Genomic DNA, 14,101 nt, shown 5'->3' with positions numbered 1-14,101 from the left:
CTCTCTGTTTAGAAATAAAACCATGTTAAATGCAAATAAATAAATATATAGCAACTAAGTATTTTAATGCATTTATCATTTTTATTTGAAAGGTTTAATGTTTTCTAAAAGTGTTTACTATAATTAACTATTTTGGTACTGTGTTGGATCACATCTTGAGTAAAATCAAACAAAACCAGTTAAGAACCACTGCGCCACTAAGCACTACATATATGAAGGAATGTACACTAATCACAGTTCCGATGGCCTTGAGCAGTTAGAGATACTGTACAGACAACTGTATGCCCTACAGGTTCACGCTCAAGTTCACAGCACAATCTGATGTCTGACAGCTCATCAAAAGCCGTTTGGCTACTGTAACAATAACACACTTTGTCCACTTGACTATTCCTTTCCGGATGAGTCTCTGTTTCTTTTTCTTCCCTTTTTCATTCTCTTTCTTTTTGTCTTTGTTCTGTATCTGTTTCTCTGTCTGTCTCTTTACGGTGATAGGTATAGTCTTTCTCTCTCTTTTACTGAATCCTTTATCTGAGTTCCCTGAGGGAGGCCCTGAACCCCTCCACTCTGAGACTGACACACACACACGAATAGTCTTTAGTGAGCAAGCACTACCACACACGTTTACAAAGTGCTGTACACTTTTTGGTAGAACTTTTTTTTTTATACTGTGGTACCCAACATCTCGTTCCTTTTGCCATGACTGTATGCCTTGACGAACACTGACAGCGGTTTAATCCTTAACTTTGTGTCATCGCCAACGTTCGCTATTGCTCATGTTGTCTCAAATCACTTCTTATTGAAAATGATTTACTTCTAGTCAGTTTGTCACTGCTAATCGCTGTTGATGTTAACACACTTTAAGAATTTTTTGTCATTTTTTTTTAATGCTTTTAAAAAATAAACAGCCTTTATTGATATTGTTTGGTACCACAATGCAGTCTGGCTCTTTGTTGGTCAGGAGTTTTGTGTCTTCATTGCCCAACAAAAAGAAGTTTTTTTGTATAGAAATACAGACATTCTAGTGGCTATGGTTGGTTTTAAGCACCTCTGGATGTTCCTGGCCCGTGGTAATGATTCCCATAGGAAGCAGACATGGCAGAGCAGTGAGACACATCTGCTGACTCAAGTTTAGCTGGAGATATCACAGAGCTATGAGGTGAAAAATAGTATCAATTTTAGCACCAACACAAATGCAGACATCTCAGCCAAGCCTAAGGGCCAGTCAGGATTTAAATCTCTCTCTCACATACACACTTTCCTCCCACTCAGTCCCTTCTAAAGGGCTAGAACTAAATGTGCTGGTTAAAAAAGTTACTGCTAACCGGTTAATTCCCCTTTAGGGACTCGTCTTTAGTGGTGGAACAATCTCATTTGCATTTAAATGTGGTCATATATACCTTTGCTCTGCAAAATTTCACAGGCAAAATCTAGTCACTTCCACGCAATCTGGAATTTTGCACAGGGATGAAACATTTCCTCACACAGATTCTTAACGTTTTCACAGGAAATTGCCATGTAGACAATAGACAATGGACCTTTTTTGCAGTAATGTGACCGCGCCTTTAGTGTTGGTGTTGGAACCTTGCAGTTAGCCGACATGCCCCAACTAAAATGTGCTAAACTAACAGTAATCTTAATGTACTGCTGCTTCTGTAGTTGCTTGTAGTTTGCATTGGTCAGAAAGGAAAGTTTTTGGTGTTGGAGCGTAGCGGTTCTGTACAAGGCTTTAGTTTCATGCTAAACCCGGTTCGACCTGACATCATTTAAACTCTTTATAATTCCTTCTTCCAGCAAATTCCTTCCTAACAAATAAATAACCTGTAACCAAAACATTTTATTTTATTACGCATTGTGCACAGCTGGCTAGATTCTCACTCAGGTATTATAAAAATATATACCAGAAGTTCTGTATTGTATATAAGGCCGTCCTTAAGGGCAGTGCAATTGGTGCGACTGCACCGGGCTCTGCACTTAAGGGAGCCAGGCAGCAAACGGACCGAGGGGGAGCCCCTGATTCCACTAACTCGCACTGGGCCCCAACCCAGGCTTGGTACATCCCTAATTAAACAGTATGTACAAACCCAAACCTGATAGTTTTGCGGTTCCTGTTAGGCTCGGCTTAGGTAGCAGAGCTTTAGGTGTGAATTTGAATCTTTCAACATTTTCCGATAGTATTTCTCTCCTTAAGTGGCAAACTTAAAGGCCAAACATGAAATATAAAATATGTCTGCTGAAAACTTAACAATAATGTTAATATACTGTTGCTAGGTCAGTGGCAGTATATGGAGGCGATTGTTTTTCTCTCTGCCTCTCTCTCTGTGCTGATTATGGGGCAGACAGATTGAGTAGCGGGAGGACTGTGAATAACTCAGCCCACAGTGGCTGCCACGGGGCCGCTGGGGTCAGCTGCATCCCGCCCTAGCCCAAGTTACATTCATCTTTGTGAGCCATGGGCCACCATTCCTGCAGCCCCCTCCAGCACCCGCCTGTGTGTGTTGGTGGGTGGGTCTTCATAAGTAGCAGGGAGTGAGGTTAATAGCTTACTCAGGTCCATGACTTAATATTTTAGGGGCTTGGGGGGTGTGACCTAAATCTCCTGCATGGCTCAAACACCCCACCCCTCCACGTGAGCCCCCGGCCGCGGCGTGACAGTGATATAAGGCCGGCGGCGCTGGGCATATGGCCGGTCAGTCCATTTAGCAGCAGGGGGAGCACTGGACCCTGTCGGTCACTGTCTGCCTCACCCTGAGGCCGGCCAACCGAGATACTTTCACCAGCCCATGGCTCAGCGGGCGCGCCCCATCACTCCCATCCGCTCCGTCCCCCCGCATCCACTCCAGGCCCACCTGAGCGGTGACGTTGGTGAGGAATAGAGCAGTCAGCCTCCATTCCAACGTCCGGGTTTTACCATGCTCCAGCCCAGGTGAATGAGACTTGAACGTGTGTGTACGTTGTTAACAAGACTGAATGGATGGACGGGCATGGCCTGTGTGCCCTACCCAGCATGCCCTCCCAGTGCGGTCCCACTCTGAGTTAATCCTCGCCTTCCCATGAGCCTTCGCAAGACACGTTACTGTATCATCCCCATCTCCCTTATGGCAAACTTTGCTTCCATCCTTTATCTTGTCTCTAATTCTTTCTCTCGTTCGCACTCCCACCAACTCCCTCCCTTCCTCAAACTGTTTCCAACTCTCTCTCTCATTCGCCTTTTTATGTCTCTCATTCTTTCTCCCTTTCCCATTTTCTTTTTTCTAGCTCCCAGAAGAGCCAGCCCCCATGCATATTTTAGCCCCTCTGTGTTGCCCCCACCCACCCCTCTCTCTCCGTCTCCCTCTTTCCTTTCTGCCTCTCCCTGGTGCCCCATAAATAGTGCAGATGTAAGCTGGTAAATAAGTGATGCTTCGCCCCGATCAGCGCAGCTAGACCTACTCTGCAGGATCCTGCACTCCTTTGTTAGAAACTTCAGAGACTTTTTGTGTGAGCAAGTGTGTATGTGTGTAGATTTTCTTTCAGTTGTTATTTTCTTTCCCCAGGTGAACTCCCAACCGCCCACCCTTCGGCCCTTCCATAGGCACTGCTGTCACTCTCTGACAGCGCGCCTCATTTTTACACACTACCGGTTCTGATTGAGCCCTCCAGGGGGCGCCGCATTCCCCCTATGCCCTGTATCCCTTCCCCGCTGGCATGTGTGTGCGCACGTGGGTGTATGGTATTTCCTTTAGCACTGGTTAATATTTAACCATACTCAGCAGTTTGGATGGATGTGTGTGTGTGTGTGTGTGTGTGTGTGTGTGTGTGTGTGTGTGTGTGTGTGTGTGTGTGTGTGTGTGTGTGTGTGTGTGTGTGTGTGTGTGTGTGTGTGTGTGTGTGTGAGAAGGAAGGAGGGGGGTCTTTGCACTTGTTTGTTTGTTGATGCCTCCTTGTTAACCCCCCCCCCCCCCCCCCCCCCACCACACAGCTATTTGAGAGCTGTGAGTTCTCATACAGCACTAAGTGGAGTGATGTAAGGAGGCCGCGTTCATTGGAGCAGACACACACACTTGCTTTCTCACACACTTTCCATTTTTCACAGAGGTGGAGGAAAAGCTTATATGATATAGAACTACAATTAATATTCTGTATTGCACTTTTTGGAGATGAGGTAGACATTTTCTCAACCTCTACTATTATTGGTCATATTTAGGGTTACAGGTTTGTTCAAATCCCTAACCCTAAGTATTTTAAGGTTATATATAAACTACTGTTCAATGTTAGGGTCAGAATTTTTTTCTTTTATTATTCAACAAGGGTTCATAAACTGATCAAAAGTGACAGTAAAGACTTTTACTTTAGCAAAAAATTACATTTAAAATAAATTGTTATTTTGAACTTTATATTCATCAGAGAATCCTGAAAACAATTGATCAGTTTTTACAAAAATGAAGCAGCAACTCTTTTCAACATTGATAATAAGAAGAAATACTTCTTAAGGACCAGATCAGCATAATAAAATGATTTCTGAAGTATCACGTGACACTGAAGAGTAATGGCTTCAGAAAATTCAGCTTTGCCATCACAAGAAGAATATGAAATATTAAAGCAAGAAGAGACTTCTTCCAAAAACATTTAAAAAATCATACCAACCCCAAAGTTTTAAACCGTGGTATTTATAAAATATAGACTAAACAACATACACATGTACTAAAAACACTCGGGCAAATTCAAAGGGCTAGGACCACTGACATTTTCTCCAGAATACGTCAAATCTGGCTTAAAATAGAATTAACATTAGCATATGATCAAATGGGCACATTTTTACTCATATAGGCTAACCCACATTAAGCAAATCAGAGAGTTAAGAATTCATAGAATCTGTTCCATTTTGTGTCAAATTAGAATCATAATGTACATGGAGATATTGTCTGGTGTGCTTTGAATCTGGTTTTGTGTGCTGTAGATATTGATATAAGTTTCTATTGTGATGCTCAATTTTATTAGTGCCTGTGTGTGCGTGTCCCAGCTGCCCTTGCGTCTGGAGTGGCAATGTACGTTATTAGAATGGGGATCTGGAGGGCTCTCTTCAGAGCCCTAACCCCAACACACACACATACACACACACATGCCTACAGCTCCTCAAATCCACCTTATCTGCTGCTGATTGGCTGGCTGGTGGAGGGGTTGTCAGGGGACTGCAGTATAGTGTCTCCAGCTAAAGCTATGAGCCCTGTGTTTAGAACAGCTCCCTCTCGGAAACCACGACATCCGCGAGCCTTGTGACATGAAGAGTCCCAGGTCTCAGATCTCTCCAATGGCTTTAGTGCCATGATATATGAACACGAAAAATAGCAAATGTTGCCAAGAGTTAATAGATAACTGAATGCATTAGCAGGTGGTTTCATTAGTTCATTAAGTATGTAGGATGTTAGCATACCAAACAGGAGCATGTAAGAAATGTGTCATGGTGTTACTAACTTACATTGCCACACTGTTTTTGATTGAAATTCTCCTGGCGGTGGGTGGCTGGTGGACGTTGGAGTAAACTAGAATCGGAGGAACATGTTTAAGTTGTTTACCTGCTTGCATTTGTTTTGTTGCTCTGCCCTTGCTGAGACGAAGATTCAAACAAAGCTCCGGCCTGGTAAATTCAAATCAAAAACACTCACCATGAGGCAGCACTAATCTTCAGAGTAAATCAACACATTCGCATTCATTTATTACAACGTGGGACATCGGTTTCGGGCTGCGAGCGTGCACGTGCGTGTTTATGTTGAGATAAAAATGAAGTAAATGCCTTTTTGCAAATTTTCAAGTAAACCCACCCACACTTCTGATTCTGTCATGAAATACCCCTGCTTGGAACAATCTATAAAGTGGAGGAAAGAAGGGAGGAGGACGTGGAGGGAGAGAGAACTTCAGCGGGATGGCACATAGGGAGATATGGTGTCTGTGCTAAATTAAATAATTTGGGGACTGGCATGAGAGGGAGATGGAAAGGGAGAGAGGGAGGGGGGTAAGGAAGAGCGAGGGGAAAAAAAGAGAGATGTGTCCACTGGGATCACTATAAAGCGTTTTCTCATATCCGTCTCTCATGGTAGCCTGTTCCTTTAACGCACAGACAGAGCGAAGGATATGTTGAGACGCAACATGAGAGAAAGCGAACTGAAATGAAAATGTGAAGACAACAGAAGAAGGAGGGGGTGTGTACAGCACATGCCCCAGTCAGATATGACAGTTGAGCAGGGTTGTGCTGTGGCGCTACAGCTCTGCACTGCATGGTGTGTGTTGTTGTCTCGCGTGTGGGTTGCCAGCTCGGGACTGGAACTGTCGTGGCTGTGACAGTGACGTATGAGTCTAAGCGCTGTCGGTGAGATGACTCTCGCTGCTCGACACTCTCAACGCTCGACGCACACGCGTGCGCATGCACACTGAGCGCAGCTGTGATCTGGAGGGTTTGGGAACTGTGGATACTTCACTCTGTTTGCCTCGCTCATTAACATAGCATAACAGATGAGAAGACTTGATCTTAAAGGAATACTTCACCCAGAAAGGAAGATTCTGTCATTATTTACTCCATCATGCTGCTCCAAAACTGTATGACAACAATATTTTTTTGTCCGAGCAATGGAATCAGTAGAGACCAATGCTGTTTTAGACCCCATTGTATGGACAAAATCAGATAAAACATTCTTCAAAATATCTTCTTTTTTGTTCCACAGAATAAAGAAAGCCATTCAGGTTTGGAACAACATGTTGGTAAGCAAATGATGACAGAATTATCATTTTTAATTTAAGGCCAAAACTTAATAATTTAATTCATGTATTTCAATACATTTATTAATTTATTTCAAAGTCCTTTAACTTTGTTTATTTCCAGGGTTAAATTCAAATTTACAATATTTTTTATTTTTGGACATCATTCTTATAAGTCTTAAAGTAATAGTTTATCCAAAACTGAAAATTCGGACATTATTTGCTCATGTCGTTACAAACCTGTATTACATTTATTTATTTATTTTACCATTTTCTTCCTTTTTTTTTTTTTTTTTGGGAGGAACACAGAGGGTATTTTGAAAAATATCTCAGTGTTTTTGTCCATGCAATGAAACTAACTGGTGTCCAATGTTGTTTTGGATCCCATTGACTTTCATTGTATGGAGAAAAACATTCTTCAAAATTTTAGATTTTGTGTTCTGCAGAAGAAAGAAATTGAAACAGGTTTGGAATTACATAATCGTTAGTAAATGATGACACAATTTTCATTATTTTGGTGAACTATCCATTTAAGGCAAACCCTAAAAAATATGAATCTTTTATTTATTCAAAATCACTTACTTTTTACTTTTATAAATTTATTTTCATATTTAAATTAGAATTAGATTTAAAATGAGAATGAGATACATTTAATCCCAGAATTTTACTATGACTTTGTCAAATGTTTTGTTTAATTCTACCATTTTGTGACCATACATGTTGTGCTAAATCCCAAGTAATGCTCCTTAATGTATATTAATCATCAAATATAAATGAGGAGAGACTGACTGTGGAAGTTTAGAATATTATTTATTATACAGTAGTTTATATTATTTATTATAGTTTAGAAAATTATATATTATCAGTTGACAAATCCCTTACTTTCCATAAGGAGCAAAGAGTATGAGAGCGACCAAACAAAAAAACTTTTCTGATGGGCTGTGTATTGTCACATGACACCCTGTATTTGAGTTTGATATGCACATATAAATCGTTTATTGTGGCATGGTAAGACAGAACAGGACAAAATTGCAACTTCAGTTTCAAGAAAGCTTCACTAATATTGGACTTCACTGGTGGAAAACATTTTAATGCTACAGAAGTGTAGAATATGGCCTTTAAAAAGTTGTCTATCTTATTCTCTCCGTCTCATTTTTCTGTCTCTCTTTACACACAGAAACTGGTAGGGGTCTCTCTCAACCTGACACTTTGGTTCAGCAGCTGGAGTCTGACAGCACACTCTATAAATCACACAGCTCTGACAGCACACCTCACACACTCTCCTATTCTCTTTTCCTCCTCGCTCACACTCGCACTCTGCTTGCTAGGCTCACATATCGTTGTGACAACAAAGTGTTGACATTGACTGGCTGTAGATAACACACACTAGCCCTTTCTCTCTCTCTTTCTCTCTGAACGCCGCATCGTTCACCGCGTAATGCGTTTTCTCTCTCCGTCTTAGTTTAGGGCTGCTTTTGAGTCAAAACCTCCTCCCTGAGGGGAATCAGGGAGGGTTTTAGTGAGGCTATGACATGGAAAGAGAGTGTGTGTACTTTTAGTGCATCTCTGAGTGGCAGAACACAGCTAGCGTAGCGTAGCCTAGTGTTAGCCTAGCGCAGTGCTATCACCCATGACACGGCTCTACTGAGGCCACCAAGCTCATCTAACATTCGAAACTCCACACTCCACAGATCTCACGAAAGCACCACTGTGTGTGCATGTCCGTCTGGGTGTGTGCATGCATGCGTGTGTTGTTTTTTGAGCGTAGCCTGTCTTTATGTCTGCATATTGTTGTTTGATGCCTGAAGAATGTGTGAGATTTTATATTAGAGACTATTTACAAAAATGTACCATGTTAACCATAGTTTTGTCAAAATACACATATTAATCATAGTTAATCCATATGAACTGTGGTAAATTGAGTTTAGCAACAATTGTTAACATTAAATGGTATTTTCAACTCATTTTACTCTCGTAATACTCGTTCACTTTGAGTGAAAATGATAATAGGATAAAATCATAGGACAACAATTTATCCATCAGGAACTGATTGCCTCATGAAAAATGAATGTCACTTATGCTGCATATATTTGATCGAAAAACAGAAACAGTAATATTCTAAAATATTATTACAATTTAAAACTAAAATTATATTGATATAATTAGTATAATTAAATATAATTAATAATTAGTTGCACAGAGACGCCGGCCGTGACTACAGCACGTAATATCACAAAATATTTTCTCGGTTTCCTCCTTCGCCGAGTTGTTCTTGTGTGACGGAGAACAGGGTGCTTATTTGGAGAGCTCCATTTATCCTGTATCTGTTTTAAAAGCCTCATCACATACGTTGGTACACCTACATCCTCACCAAAACAATCCATACAGATAGGTTGGTTGTCTATTGTCTAGACACACAAATCTTATTTGCCTGAAGTCTGAACATGGCCTTTGATTACTAGAATTGGATATTTTCTTTGGATCTAAACTACACAGACCTTAGTATGTGGCCTTGTTAGGAGATGATTGACAATATTCATTTCACCTGTGACTGGTCATAATGTTTTGGCTCATTGGTGTATACTACCACAAATTATTGTTGCGATGGTACATTTTGATAAGGGTCTATGAAGGTAAAATGATGACATAAAGAATCGTATGCGCAGGGTAAGATTTGTGAAAGTGTACATAAGAATGCAAGCGTAAATTAAATTTGCATGTGCAAGAGGAGATTTGTAAAGGTTTGCAGATTAATTGCGTAAAATCAAACGTTGTGTAAAAAAAATAAACTGTTGCAAATGTCTACATGACTCTTTGTGTGCATGAGGCAACAAGTTTCCGAAATAACCCGATTTGTACAGTTGCGTCTTTGATTTTCCTGCGCTTCCACTTTTGGCACGATTCTCTCACTAACTGAGTTTTGCAAGCACGAAGAGGAGGGCGGGTCCACCTTCATCATGTAGCCAATCAGATGAGCTTCTCGCTGACTCTCGTTTTACTCTGATCTGATTGGTTCAACAGACACGCCAGTCACCAGAACACATCTTTATCTTCATTTGGCTCAGAAATGTCCTCATTGGCGAAATGGTACTTTTAATGCACACATACATGTTAACTAAGTAAATAAATGAACAAATTAATAAATAAATCATGATTTCTTAATAAGCTGTGCACCAGGCTGACTGACATTCATATTGAATTTCGAGCTGGTGTTAATATTATTGGATTGAAATTGTATATCTTAAATAATGTTACACCACTGAGCTGATGTTAAATTTTACAATCAAAACATTTAGTACCCCATTCTTTATGTAATAATACCATTCTGATGCAGTGTTTTTCTCATCATGTCTCTGTTCATGGTATTTAACACTCAATTATATATTTTGAAATATTGTCTTGCACTGTCAATATTGATTGTGATTACATCCGTGTGACTGATCAAGATATTATATGTAGATAGTATGACTACCAAAATGCTTTCTCTGTGTCCAGATTTGACTGTAATGAAAAACTGATACTAAATCAACATGAACTCAACTTTGACAAAAAGTAACTAATTATGTCTGAATAAAAACTCAGCAACCAGGGAATACACAGCATAGATATGTTTATATATAGGGTTATACAGCCATCTAGTGGTTACACGATGGAATTGCAGGTGATAAATGGTGCATAATTTAGAGATGCTCTTATGTTAAAGGGAAAAAATATTATTGTAACTCATTTTAAGTAACCCCCTGATTAGTAGACCCGTGAAATTATGCATGCAGTAGTGCAGATACTAGGCCCACATTCAGCATCAAGATTATAAACTGATATGGCCTGATGAGGAGGATGAGCAGGATACATGCACTGGATACACAGAAATGTCCTTTCTTAACACACCAGCTCGAAATTCAGTTTTGGCTCATATAGTCAGCCTAATGATGCACAGACTATTAAGCAATCATGATGTATTTATTTATTTATTAATTTGTTTATTTATTTATTTAACATGTATGTGTGCATTAAAAGTACAATTTCGGCAATGAGGACATTTCTGAGCCAAATGAAGATAAAGATGTGTTCTGGTGACTGGCGTATTTATTGAACCAATCAGATCAGAGTAAAACGAGAGTCAGCGAGAAGCTCATCTGATTGGCTACATGAAGGTGGACCCGCCCTCCTCTTCGTGCTTGCAAAACTCAGTTAGTGAGAGAATTGTGCCAAAAGTGGAAGCGCAGGAAAATCAAAGATGCAACTGTACAAATTAGGTTATTTCGGAAACTTTTTTCCTCATGCACACAAAGAGTCATGTAGACATTTGCAACAGTTTATTTTTTTACGCAATTAATCTGTTTTGAAGTTCCTGCCTCTGTCGTTTTCGCTTGTAAATTGCTGTTCACAGGCTTGCAGTGCTTTTGACCGCATTTGTGCGCAAAAAAGGTGGCAAAAGTATAAGCGCGGAAAAATGAAAGTCTGAAGGATACAGATCCTATTTATTTTGCATTAGCATGAAGCTGCAGCTTCAAAATACATGAATTACACTTACGAATAACAGTTAAATGCTGCAAATATTTTTTTCTTACACTTGAATTGCGATTTACACCTTTACAAATCTCCTCTTGCACATGCAAATTTAATTTACACTTGCAATCTTATGTACACTTTCACAAATCTTACCCTGCGCATGCGATTCTTTATGTCATCATTTTACCTTCATAAGGGTCTGTCTGTATGCCAGTCATGTGCTGCAATTTGATGCCTGGAGAACATGTCAAATGTTATATTAAACACAGCCGACAGCATATGTTGACTTTTAGAACCAGCACTACTCTGTTGCTGAAGATTACATCATCAGTTGCTTATGTACATCATCACTGTATAATTAATCCCCTGTACATTTAGTATTTATTTGGCAACCTGGTGCTTGACAGAGATGTACCAATGTCAGATATACAGTGTGTATGTGTGTGTGTGTGTGCGTGCTTGCGTGCATGCGTGCGTGTGTGTGTGTGTGTGTGTGTGAAGCTGCTCTGGAGCACGGAGGTCAGAGAAGGTCAGTCATAGTGGAATCACTCCCTCTGCTCCTTTCAAAGAGATCAAAATGACAAAACTGATTTTGACTGATATCACCTGGATTTCTCTCTCCGTGAGGCATTGTGCTCAAGGCATAAAGTTTATGAAACCAAATAGACTGCAAATGAAAGTGTGAACAGGTGTTTTTACTTATAATTTGTAGAATTGAATTAATCGCTGTTATTTGTTATTAGCTTAGCATAATTTAAAGCTTTTTTATTTGTCATTCGTTTATTATGAATAATATTATGTTTTGGTTTGCATCCCAATTTATAAAATTATAAAATAAATAAACACAATTAATCTGATGAAGTATGTTTTCTATATATACAATTTATATTGATATTATTATAATATAATTATATTAATTATACATGTTGCCTGATTCTAACTTGCATCGCCCACATGAACACCTTGGCTCAATGGGTGCTTATTACTAGATCATCTGTCATAGGCATATTTGTTTACATTTTTATTCATTGTGATTCACACATAATACGCCTCCAGTCCTGGTCAGGCCAGAAAGGGGAAAGCAGTTGGACAGTGATGTGGGTGTAGTGCACTTCAGTACAACAGGACGTGGTTGCAGGGAAGGTGCTAAATTCAGGGACTGGCACTCTCTGGGTGGAGAATGGTGTGAGTAGGTGGGAAGAGGGGAGTGATGAGGGAATCCAGGGGCAGGGCAGGGGGGCATTTATTTGTAGCACACTCCCAAGTGAGTTTCCTGTCTCTGGGAGGTGAGAGCTGGGAGCATATGAAGCTTTAAGACAGCCCATCTGCTAGTCTCCGGCCATTGGAAGACTGTCAAGCAGGTCTAAAAATAAGCTACTCTAAAGTGCACCAAGCGGCAAAGGTGATTTTTCATTTTGTGTTAAAAACGGAGCAGAGAGGGACAGACTTGTGTCCTAAGAGCAAAGCTGCGCTCACTATCTCCCCCACCACCACCTCTCTCTTTCTCTCATACTCATTCACGATCTCTCTTCCTCTTTTGAAAACTTTACTCTCTCTCTCTCTTTCTCATTCATGCTCCACCTCTCTCTCTAAACCCCCTTCTCATCTTTTTCTCTGTCCCATGTCTTTCTATCAGCTTCAATATTTCCTCTCCCTGTCTGCGTTTAGCCATAAAGACAGTAGACAGACTAAGAGCACTTTATAAAGCCGATAGCAGAGACACACTGTCTGTTCATTTGAGTGTGAGCAAGCATCTGGATACAGTAGTACAGTGTGTAGTACCAAGTGGCTCTTTTGTATTATATGTACTACATTCTAGAAGTGTGTGTGTGTGTGTGTGTGTGTGTGTGTGTGTGTGTGTGTGTGTGTGTGTGTGTGTGTGTGTGTGTTCACAGGTATATCGACTATTTAGTGTTTTTAGCATTTTACAGCACACAGGTATATCGACTATTTAGTGTTTTTAGCATTTTACAGCTTCATACAATTAGAGTTTGAGCGATTTTTTTTAAATGAATTTCAATTTCAAAAATATTAATTACTACACTCACCTAAAGGATTATTAGGAACACCATAATAATACTGTGTTTGACCCCCTTTCGCCTTCAGAACTGCCTTAATTCTACGTGGCAATGATTCAACAAGGTGCTGAAAGCATTCTTTAGAAATGTTGGCCCATATTGATGGGCCAACTGCATCTTGCACTGCATCTTGCAGTTGATGGAGATTTGGGGGATGCAAATCCAGGGCACGAAGCTCCCGTTCCACCACATCCCAAAGATGCTCTATTGGGTTGAGATTTGGTGACTGTGGGGGCCATTTTAGTACAGTGAACTCATTGTCATGTTCAAGAAACCAATTTGAAATGATTCGAGCTTTGTGACATGGTGCATTATCCTGCTGGAAGTAGCCATCAGAGGATGGGTATATGGTGGCCATAAATGGATGGACATGGTCAGAAACAATGCTCAGGTAGGCCGTGGCATTTAAACGATGCCCAATTGGCACTAAGGACTGCCGCATACTGGATGTTTTTCCCTTTTCACACCATTCTTTGTAAACCCTAGAAATGGTTGTGCGTGAAAATCCCAGTAACTGAGCAGATTGTGAAATACTCAGACCGGCCCGTCTGGCACCAACAACCATGCCACGCTCAAAATTGCTTAAATCACCTTTCTTTCCCATTCTGACATTCAGTTTGGAGTTCAGGAGATTGTCTTGACCAGGACCACACCCCTAAATGCATTGAAGCAACTGCCATGTTATTGGTTGATTAGATAATTGCATTAATGAGAAATTGAACAGGTGTTCCTAATAATCCTTTAGGTGAGTGTATAAAAATGTCTGTATTTCAAATATATGA

At 40.3% G+C, this 14,101-nt stretch overlaps 1 protein-coding gene across 3 annotated transcripts in view; it reads left to right on the top strand.

Annotated features, from left to right (window-relative positions):
* znf423 (zinc finger protein 423) overlaps positions 1-14,101 on the top strand; it is a 165,907-nt gene that overhangs the window by 144,776 nt on the left and 7,030 nt on the right. The gene's annotated exons all lie outside the window — the stretch shown is intronic.

The sequence above is a fragment of the Siphateles boraxobius genome, unplaced genomic scaffold, assembly GCF_051911475.1.
Source record: "Siphateles boraxobius isolate OS27281-9 unplaced genomic scaffold, OSU_SipBor_1 31, whole genome shotgun sequence".
Taxonomy (NCBI): domain Eukaryota; kingdom Metazoa; phylum Chordata; class Actinopteri; order Cypriniformes; family Leuciscidae; genus Siphateles; species Siphateles boraxobius.
This window is presented reverse-complemented; position numbering and strand designations above follow the sequence as displayed.